The sequence below is a fragment of the Pan paniscus genome, chromosome X (assembly GCF_029289425.2).
Source record: "Pan paniscus chromosome X, NHGRI_mPanPan1-v2.0_pri, whole genome shotgun sequence".
NCBI classification, from domain to species: Eukaryota; Metazoa; Chordata; class Mammalia; order Primates; family Hominidae; genus Pan; species Pan paniscus.
Genome location: NC_073272.2, coordinates 62328667 through 62339143, shown reverse-complemented (window position 1 = coordinate 62339143; position 10477 = coordinate 62328667). Strand labels below are relative to the sequence as shown.

General features: G+C 36.5%; 1 pseudogene; it reads right to left on the bottom strand.

Annotated features, from left to right (window-relative positions):
• Positions 1-5514: 5514 nt before the first annotated feature.
• On the bottom strand, positions 5515-6818 carry LOC100982450 (lupus La protein-like; annotated as a pseudogene).
• Between the last annotated feature and the right edge of the window lie 3659 nt (positions 6819-10477).

Below are 10477 nucleotides of genomic sequence, written 5' to 3'. Positions count from 1 at the left end.
TGAGGCCTATCGTAAAATACCAAATATCCACTGATAAAAACAATAAAGAAGCTATCTCACAAATTGCATGCAATGTGTGGATTCATCTCACAGAGTTAAACCTTTATTTTAATTCAGCAGGTTGGGAAAACTTTTTTTGTAGAATCTGAGAGGGAACATTTTGGAGCCCATTCAGTCCTACTGTGAAAAACCAATTATCCCTTGATGAAAGCTTTAAAGAAGCTATCTGTGAAACTTTGTTGCAAAGTGTGGATTCATCTCAAAGAGTTAAACCTTTCTTTTGATTCAGCAGGTTGGAAACACACTTTTTGTAGAATCTTTGAAGAAACATTTGGGGGCCACTTGAAACCTATAGTGAAAAATCGAATATCCCCTGATAAAAACTAGGAAGAAACTATCTGTGAAATTGCTTTTCAATATGTTGATTTGTCTCACAGAGTTAAACCTTTCTTTCGATTCAGCAGGTTGGAAACACTCTGTAGGATCTCTGAAGAGACATTTGGGAGCTGACTGGGACCTGTAGTGAAATATCAAATATCCACTGATAAAAAATAAAAAGAAGCTATCTGTGAAACCGTTAAATGATGTGTGGATTTATCTCACAGAGTTTAACCTGTCATTTGATTCAGGAAGTTGGAAACACTCTTTTTGTTGAACCTGAGAAGAGGCATTTGGGAGACCATTGAGGTCTACAGTGAAAAACCAAATATCCTCCAATAAAAACTAGAAAGAAACTGTCTGTGAAATGGATTTCCAATGTGTGGATTCATGTGATAAAGTTAAACCTGACTTTTGATTCAGAAGGTTGGAAACACTCTTTTTATAGAATCTGTGAAGGGACATTTGAGAGCCCATTGAGGCCTATAATAAAAAACCGTATATCTCCTGACATAAAAAAGAAAGAAACTATCTGTGAAACCACTTTGTGAATTGTGGATTCAACTCACAGAGTTAAGCCTTTGTTTTGATTCGTCAGGTTGAAAACACTGTTTATGGAATCTGCGAATGGACATTTGGGGCACCACGGAGGCCTATAGTGAATAATCAAATATTCCCCAATAAAATATAGAAAGAAGCTATTTCTGAAGCTGTATTGTGGTGTGTGATTTTGTCTCACAGAGTTAAAGCTTTCTTTTGATTCAGCAGTTTGGAAATACTCTGTTAGTAGAATCTGTGAAGTTACATTTGGGAGCCCATTGAGGCCTATAGTGAAAAACAAAATATACCCTGACAAAAACTAGAAGAAAGTACTTGTGAAACAGCATTGCATTGTGTGGATTCATCCCACAGACATAAAATTTCTTTTGATTCAGCAGGTTGGAAGCACTCTGTCTGTAGAAACTCTAAAGAGACATTTAATACCCAATTGAGACCTATAGGGAAATACTAAATATCCATGGATAAAATCTAAAAAGAAGATATCTGTGAAATTGCTTTGTGATGTGTGGATTCAGCTGACAGATTTGAAACTATCTCTTGATTCAGGAAGCTGGGAGAAACTCTTTTTCTGGAATCTGAGAAAGGACATTTGGGAGACCATTGAGAACTACAGTGAAAAACGGAATATCCTCCAAAGAAAAACAGAAAGATGCAATCTGTGAAATCGTTTTTCATCATGTGGATTCATCTCATAGAGTTAAGCTTGACTTTTGATTCACCAGGTTGAAAACACTTTTTCTGTAGAATCTGTGAAGAGACATTTGAGAGCCCATTGAGGCCTATAATAAAAAACTGTATACATTTCTATATGAACTAGAAAGAAGCTATCTGTGAAATCACTTTGTGATGTGTGGATTCATCTCACAGGGTTAAACCTTTCTTTTGATTTAGCAGGTGGAAACTCCCTGTTTGTAGAATATGAGAAGAAATATTTAGGAGCCCATTGAGGTCTATAGTTAAAAACAGAATGTCCCCAGATGAAAACTAGAAAGAAGCTATCTGTGAAATTCATTTGTGATGTATGGATTCATCTCACAGGTTTAAACTTGACTTTTAATTCAGCAGGTTGGAAACACTGGGTTTGTAGAATCTGTGAAGGGATATTAGGGAGCCCATAAAAGCCTATAGTGAAATATAACATATCCACCAATAAAATCTAAAAATGAAGCTATCTGAGAAACAGCTTTGTGATGTGTAGATTCACTTCACAGAGTTAAAACTTTCTTTTGATTCAGCAGGTTGGAAACACTCTGTTAGAATCTGTGAAGTTACATTTGGGAGCCCATTGAAGCCTATAGTGAAAAGACGAATATCCCGTGATAAAAACTAGAAGAAAGTACCTGTATGTATTGAGATAATCATGTGGCTTTTGTCATTGGTTCTGTTTACATGATGGATTACTTTTATTGATTTGCATATCTTGAATCAGCCTTGCATCCCAGGGATGAAGCCCATTGATCATGGTGGATAAAATTTTGATGTGCTGCTGGATTCAGTTTGCCAGTATTTTATTCAGTATTTATGCATCAATGTTCATCAGGGATATTGGTCTAAAATTCTCTTTTTCTGTCTTGTCTCTGCCAAGCTTTGCTATCAGGATAATGCTGGCCTTATAAAATGAGTCAGGGAGAATTCCCTCTTCTTCTATTGATTGGAATAGTTTCAGAAGGAAAGGTACCAGCTCCTCTTTGTACCTCTGGAAGAATTCGGCTGTGAATCTGTCTGGTCCTGGACTTTTTTTTGGTTGGTAGGCTCTGAATTATTGCCTCAATTTCAAAGCCTGTTATTGGTCTATTCAGGGATTCAACTTCTCCCTGGTTTAGTCTTGGGAGGGTGTATGTGTCCAGGTATTTATCCATTTCTTCTAGATTTTCTAGTTTATTTGCATAGAGGTGTTTATAGTATTCTCTGATGGTAGTTTGTATCTCTGTGGGATTAGTGGTGATATCCCCTTTATCATTTTTTATTGCATCTATTTGATTCTTCTCTCTTTCCTTCTTTATTAGTCTTGCCAGTGATCTATCAATTTTGCTGATCTTTTCAAAAAACGAGCTGCTGGATTCATTGATTTTTTGAAGGGTTTTTTGTGTCTCTATTTCCTTAAGTTCTGCTCTGATCTTAGTTATTTCTTGCCTTCTGCTAGCTCTATGAAATAAAAAAGACACAAACAAATGGAAGATCATTCAATGCTCATGGTTAGGAAGAATTAATATTGTGAAAAAGGCCATACTGTCCAAGGTAATTTACAGATTCAATGCCATCCTCATCAAACTACCAATGACTTTCTTCACAGAATTGGAAAATAAATCTACTTTAAAGCTCATATGGAACCAAAAAAGAGCCTGCATTGCCAAGACAATACTAAGAAAAAGAACAAACCTGGAGGCATCACGCTACCTGACTTCAAACTATACTACAATGCTACAGTAACCAAAACAGCATGGTACTGTTACCAAAACAAAGATATAGAACAATGGAACAGAACAGAGCCCTCAGAAATAATACCACACATCTAAAACCATCTGATTTTTGACAAACCTGACAAAAACAAGAAATGGGGAAAGGATTCCCTATTTAATAAATGGTGCTGGGAAAACTGGCTAGCCATACGTAGAAAGCTGAAACTGGATCCCTTCTTACATCTTACACAAAAATTAATTCAAGATGGATTAAAGACTTAAATGTTAGACCTAAAATCATAAAAACCCTAGAAGAAAACCTAGGCAACATCATTCAGGACACAGGCATGGGCAAGGACATCATGTTTAAAACACAAAAAGCAATGGCAATAAAAGCCAAAATTGACAAATGGGATCGAATTTAACTAAAGAGCTTCTGCACAGCAAAAGAAACTACCATCAGAGCGAACAGGCAACCTACAGAATGGGAGAACATTTTTGCAATCTACCCATTTGACAAAGGGTTAATATCCAGAATCTACAATGAACTCAAACAAATTTACAAGAAAAAATCAAACAACTCCATCTAAAAGTGGGTAAAGGATATGAACAGACACTTCTCAAAAAAAGACATTTATGCAGCCAAAAAACACATGAAAAATGCTCATCATCACTGGCCATCAGAGAAATGCAAATCAAAATGACAATGAGATACCATCTCACTCCAGTTAGAATGGCGGTCATTAAAAAGTCAGGAAACAACAGGTGCTGGAGAGGATGTGGAGAAATAGGAACAATTTTACACTGTTGGTGGGAGTGTAAACTAGTTCAATCATTGCAGAAGTCAGTGTGGCAATTCCTCAAGGATCTAGAACTAGAAATCCCATTTGACCCAGCCATCCCATTACTGGGTATATACCCAAAGGATTATAAATCATGCTGCTATAAAGACACATGCATGCATATGTTTATTGTGGCACTATTCACAATAGCAAAGACTTGGAACCAACACAAATGCCCATCAATGATAAACTGGATTAAGAAAAAGTGGCACATATACACCATGGAATACTACGCAGCCATAAAAAAGGATGAGTTCATGTCCTTTGTAGGGACATGGATGAAGCTGGAAACCATCATTCTCAGCAAACTATCATAAGGACAGAAAATCTAACACCACATGTTCTCACTCTTAAGTGGGAATCCAACAATGAGAACATATGGACACAGGGTGGGGAACATCACACACCAGGGCCTGTCATGGGGTGGGAGGATGGGGGAGGGATTGCACTAGGAGATATACCTCGTCATATAAATGACGAGTTAATGAGCACAGCACACCAACATGGCACATGTATACATATGTAACCAACCTGCATGTTGTGCATGTGTACCCTGGAACTCAAAGTATAATTAAAATAAATAAATAAATAAATAAAATAAGAAAGAAAGTATCTGTGAAACCTCTTCATATTGTTTGGATTCATCTCACAGATTTGAAACTTTCTTTTGATTCAGTAGGTTGGAAACACTCTGTTGAATACACAAAGCGACATTTAAGAGCCCAATGAGGCCTACAGTGAAAAACCGACTATCCCCTGATAAAACCTAGAAAGAAGCTGTCTGTGAAACTGCTTTGTGATGTGTGGATTCATCTCAGCAAGTTAAAACTGTCTTTTGATTCAGCAGGTTGGAAACACTCTTTCATAAAATCTGTGAAAAGTCATTTGGAGCCCATTGAGGACTATAGTGAAAAACCATATATGTCTCAATGAAACTGGAAAGAAGCCGTCTGTGAAACCACTTTCAATGTGTGGATTCATCTCACAGGTTTAAACCCGTCTTTTGATTAAGCAGATTGGAAACACTCTGTGTGTAGGATACCTGAAGAGTCATTTGGGAGCCCATTGAGGCCTATAGTGAAATACCAAATATCCACTGATAAAAACTAAAAAGAAAATACCTGTGAAACCACTTTGTGATGTGTAGATTCATCTCACAGAGTTAAACCTGTATTTTGATTCAGGAGGTTGGAAACACTCTTTTTTTTCATATATATATATTCTATTAGTTTGTACTAGTACATTCTCATATTACAAAGCAATTTAAAGGAAGAATCTTCCTTTTGATATTTGAATCACCTGAAATGACACAAACAGAACTATACATTCAGAGAAATCTCATTTGCATAACAAAAAGACAAGTTAAACAACAAAAAAATTTTTCCTTTCTCACAGGTGGACATTGAAGTGGACCTAATTCAGTTTTCCTTTTAAAAGCTGACGCAAACAAAAGTAGTTTAAAACCTATTTAAAATGAATAAAAAATTGGTTTACTAAACTACTGTTCTCTAGCACCATTTTCTGTTTTCTCTTGTTGGGATGCAGGTTCTTCTTTGTCTGTTTTTTCTCTTGCTCTTTTCACAGCTCCAGTTGCACCATTTTCATCATGTTCATCATCACTAGCAAATTTCGTTTTCTTGCCCTGAAACTGTACTTTTCCTTTATCAGACCCAGGCTGGGCAGCTTTATTACCCTTTCCTTTTCCTTTAAATCTATGACCTTTTGACTTCCATTTGTTTACGGATTCTTGTTAGTCTTCTATTATTTTTTTCAGTGCTTCTTTTTCCACCTCTCCTTCTAGTGCTTCCCAAGTCACTTCTTTGTTCTTTAATTGAAGGTTACCATTATTTGCATCTTTGGCTTTACCCAGTGCTTCCTTGGCTTTTTCATTAATTAGAATTATGCCCTCTTTTGCTCCGCTGATGAAGTCTATCCATTTTATTTCACCATGACTTGAGAAAAGTATGTGTAAATCTTCTCTACAGGTCTGATCATCTAAATCACCCGAAAATTTCAGCAAGCATCCAATCTTTTCTTCTAGAGATTTCTTTTCAGCATCTTCTAACTTTTATTTTGCTTCTTGCTCCTGTTTAGCTCTTAATTTAGCTTCCACTTTTTTATTTTCTTTCTTCATTTTTTTTTTGGCAAAGTAATCATCCTTGAAAAGTATTAGCAGGTCTTTTTCTTTGTACTTCTGGCCAGGGGTCTCTACAAACTTCTTAGCAGATTCAATGCTATCAAACACAACAAAAATTGATCCCTTAAATGCTTTATGCAATGTTCTTCTCATCTGAATATATAGTACTTGACCTTTATCTTCTAACCATTCTTTTATGTCTTCAAGAGTTGCATCAGTTGGGAAGTCTTTAATATAAACAGATCTGTTTTTTACATCATTTTTATACTCATCAGTCACTTCAGGTAGGGCTTTGCTTGGAGACTTTCTGATTTTAGTTTTATCTTCACTGATTTCCATGAGTTCTGCCTTGGATTTGCTCAATGCTTCCACAGTTACATTAAAGTCTGTTGTTAGACGGTTCAACCTCATTTTGATGACAGATTTTGGCCTCCAGGGCAGCCATCTTTTCATTATCACCATTTTCAGCCTTTGTGGCTATCTTTAAGTTTCCGGCCCACAGAGCCATGCCACAGGCTCACAAACAGCAACACCAATGACTCCACTTCCCAGTGCCACTGGCTGGCTTAAAGCACTCCAGGAAGATGGGGACCGTCGGAAACACTCTTTTTGTAGAATCTGAGAAGGGACATTTGGAAGACCTTTGAGGACTACAGGGAAAAACAGAATATCCCTGAATAAAAACTAGAAAGAAGCTATCTGTGAAACTGCTGTGCAACGTGTGGATTCAGCTCACAGAGTTAAACCTTTGTTTTGATGCATTAGGTTGGAAACACTCTGTTTATGGAATCTGTGAATGGACATTTGGGACACCATTGAAGCCTATAATGAATAACCAAATATCCCCCAATAAAATCTAGTAAGAAGCTATTTGTGAAACTGCTTCACAATGTGTGGATTCACCTCACAGTGTTAAACCTTGCTTTTGATTTAGTAGTTGGAAACACCTTGTTTGTAGAATATGGGATAAAACAATTGAGAGCCTATTGAGGTATAGAGTAAAAAACCGAATATCCCCAAATAGTAACTAGAAAGAAGCTACCTGTGAATCTGCTTTGTGATGTATGGATTCGGCTCACAGAGTTAAACGTGTCTTTTGATTCAGCAGGTTGGAAACTCTTTGTTAGTAGAATCTGCAAAGTTACATTTGGGAGCCCAGTAAGGCCTGTAGTGAAAAACTGAATATCCCCCGATAAAAACTAGAAGAAACTATCTGTGAAACTGCGTTGCATTGTGTGCATTCATCTCACAGAGTTAAACCTTTCTTTTGATTCGGCAGGTTGGAAACACTCTGTAGAATCTCTGAAGAGACATTTGGGAGCCCATTGAGGCCTATAGTAAAATACCCAATATCTATCTACCAATAAAAATTAAAAAGAAGCTATCTGTGAAACTGCTTTATGATGTGTGGATTCATCTCACAGAGTTAAACCTGTCTTTTGATTCAGGAGGTTGGAAACACTGTTTTTGTAGAATTTGAGAAGGGACATTTGGGAGACCACTGGGGACTACAGTGAAAAACTGAATATCCCCCAATAAAATCTAGAAAGAAGCTATGTGTGAAACTGCTTTCCAACTTTTGGATTCATCTCCCAGAGTTATACCTGGCTTTTGATTCAGCAGGTTGGAAACACTCTTTTTGTGAAATCTAAGAAGGCAAGTTTGAGAGCCCTTTGAGGCCAATAATAAAAAAAGTATATCTTCCTAAAGAAACTAGAAACAAGCTATCTGTGAAACTGCTTTGTGATGTGTAGATTCATCTCACAAAGTTAAACCTTTCTTTTCATTTAGCAGTTGGAAACACCCTGATTGTAGAATATAAGAAGAAACATTTGGGAGCCCATTGAGGCCTATAGTGAAAAACTGAATATCCCTAGATAAAAACTAGAAAGAAGTTATCTGTGAAATGTATTTGTGATGTATGGATTCATCTCAGAGGGTTCAGCTTTTCTTTTGATTCAGCAGGTCAAAAACACTCTGTTTGTAGAATCTGTGAAGGGACATTAGAGAGCCCATTAAAGCCAATAGTGAAATATGGAATAGTCACTGATAAAAACTAAAAAGATGCTATCTGTGAAACCACTTCGTGATGTGTGGATTTATCTCACAGAGTTAAACATTTCTTTTGAATTGCAAGTTGGAATCTGTTAGTAGAATCTGCAAATTTACATTTGGGGGCCCATTGAGGCCTATAGTGACAAACGGAATATCTTCCAATAAAAACTAGAAGAAAGGATCTGTGAAACCACTTCACATTTTGTGGATTTATCTCAAAGAGTTAAACTTTTCTTTTGATTCATCAGGTTAGACACACTCTGTTTCTTGAAGAAGCTTACGGAGGTCTACAATGAAAAACCGAATATCCCCCGATAAAACCTAGAAAGAAGCTCTCTGTGAAACTGCTTTGCAATGTGTGGATTCATTTCAGTGAGTTAAAACAGTCTTTTGATTCAGCCGGTTGGAAACACTCTTTTGTAAAATCTGAGATAGGACACTTGGAGCCCATTGAGGACTATAGTGAAAAATCTAACATCCACCATTTAAAACCAAAAACAAGCTATCTGCTAAACTGCTTTGTGATGTTTGGATTCATCTCACAGAGGAAAACCTGTCTTTTGATTCAGGAAACTGAAAAAAGAGATTTGGAAGACCACTGAGGCCTGTAATGAAAAACTGAATATCCCCTGAAAAAAACTGAAAAAAAATTTAACTGGGAAACTGCTTTTGTGATGTGTAGATTTATCTCACAGGGGTAAACCTTTCTTTTGATTTAGCAGGTTGGAAAACACCTTTTGTTGAAGCTGTGACGGGACATTTGGAATCCCATTGAGGACTACAGTGAAAATCAGAATATCCTCCAATAAAATCTATTAAGAAGCTGTCTCTGAAACTCCTTTCAATGTGTGGATTCATGTCTCAGAATTACACATTTCTTTTGATTCAGCAGGATGCAAACACTCAGTTTGTAGAATCTGTGAATAGAGATTTGGAATTCCATTGAGGTGTGTAGTGAAAAACTGAATATGCCCCGATAAAAACTGGAAAGAAAATATCTGTTCTACTGCTTTGTGATGTGTGGATTCATGTCCCTGAGGTAAATCTTTTTTTTGTTGTTTTTTTATTAAGCAGGTTGGAAAAACTCTTCTTGTAGTATCTCTGAAGGGACATTTGGGAGTCCATTGACACCTATAGTGAAATACCAATTATCCACAAAAAACAAAACAAAGCAAAAAACAAACAAACAAACCAAAAACAGAAAGAAGCTATCTGTGAAACCACTTTGTGATGTTGAATTCATCTCACAGAGTTGAACCTGTCTTTTTTTTCAAGAGGTTGGAAACAATCTTTTTGTAGAATCTGGGACAGGACATTTGGGAGCCCATTGAGGCCTATAGTGAAAATCTGAATATCCCCTGATAAAAACTTTAAAGAATGTACTTTTGAAATCACTTTGCAATCTGTGGATTGATCTCACAGAGTTAAAACTTTCTTTCGATTCAGCAGTTTGGAAACACTCTTTTTGTAGAATATGCGAAGGGACTTTTGGGAAGTCATTGAGGGCTACATTGAAAAACTCAATATTTGTGAATAAAAACTAGAAAGAAGCTATCTGTGAAACCACTTTGTGATGAGTGGATTCATCTCATGGAGTTAAATCTTTCTTTGATTCAGCAGTTTGGAATCACTCTGTTTGTAGAATATGCAAAAGGACATTTGGGAACTCTTTGAGGCCTACAGTGAAAAACAGAATATCTCCCAATAAAAACTCTTAAGAAGCTATCTGTGAAACCTCTTTGTGATGTGTGGTTTCATTTCACAGAGTTAAACCTTTCTTTTGATTTATAAAGTTGGAAACACACTTTTTGTATAATATGAGAAGGAATAATTGGGAGCATGTTTAGGCCTATAATGAAAACCAAAATTTTCTGATAAAAACTAGAAAGACACAATCTGTTAAAATGTTTTGTTAAGTGTGAATTCATGTCACAAAGCTAAATCTTTCTTTTGATTCAGCAAGTTGGAAACATTCTTTGTAGAATCTAAGAAGGGACATTTGGGAGCCCATTGAGGCCTATAGTGAAGAACAAAATATCTTCAGATCAAAGCTGAAAGGAAGCTATATGTGAAAACGTTTTGTGATTTGTGGATTCATCTCACAG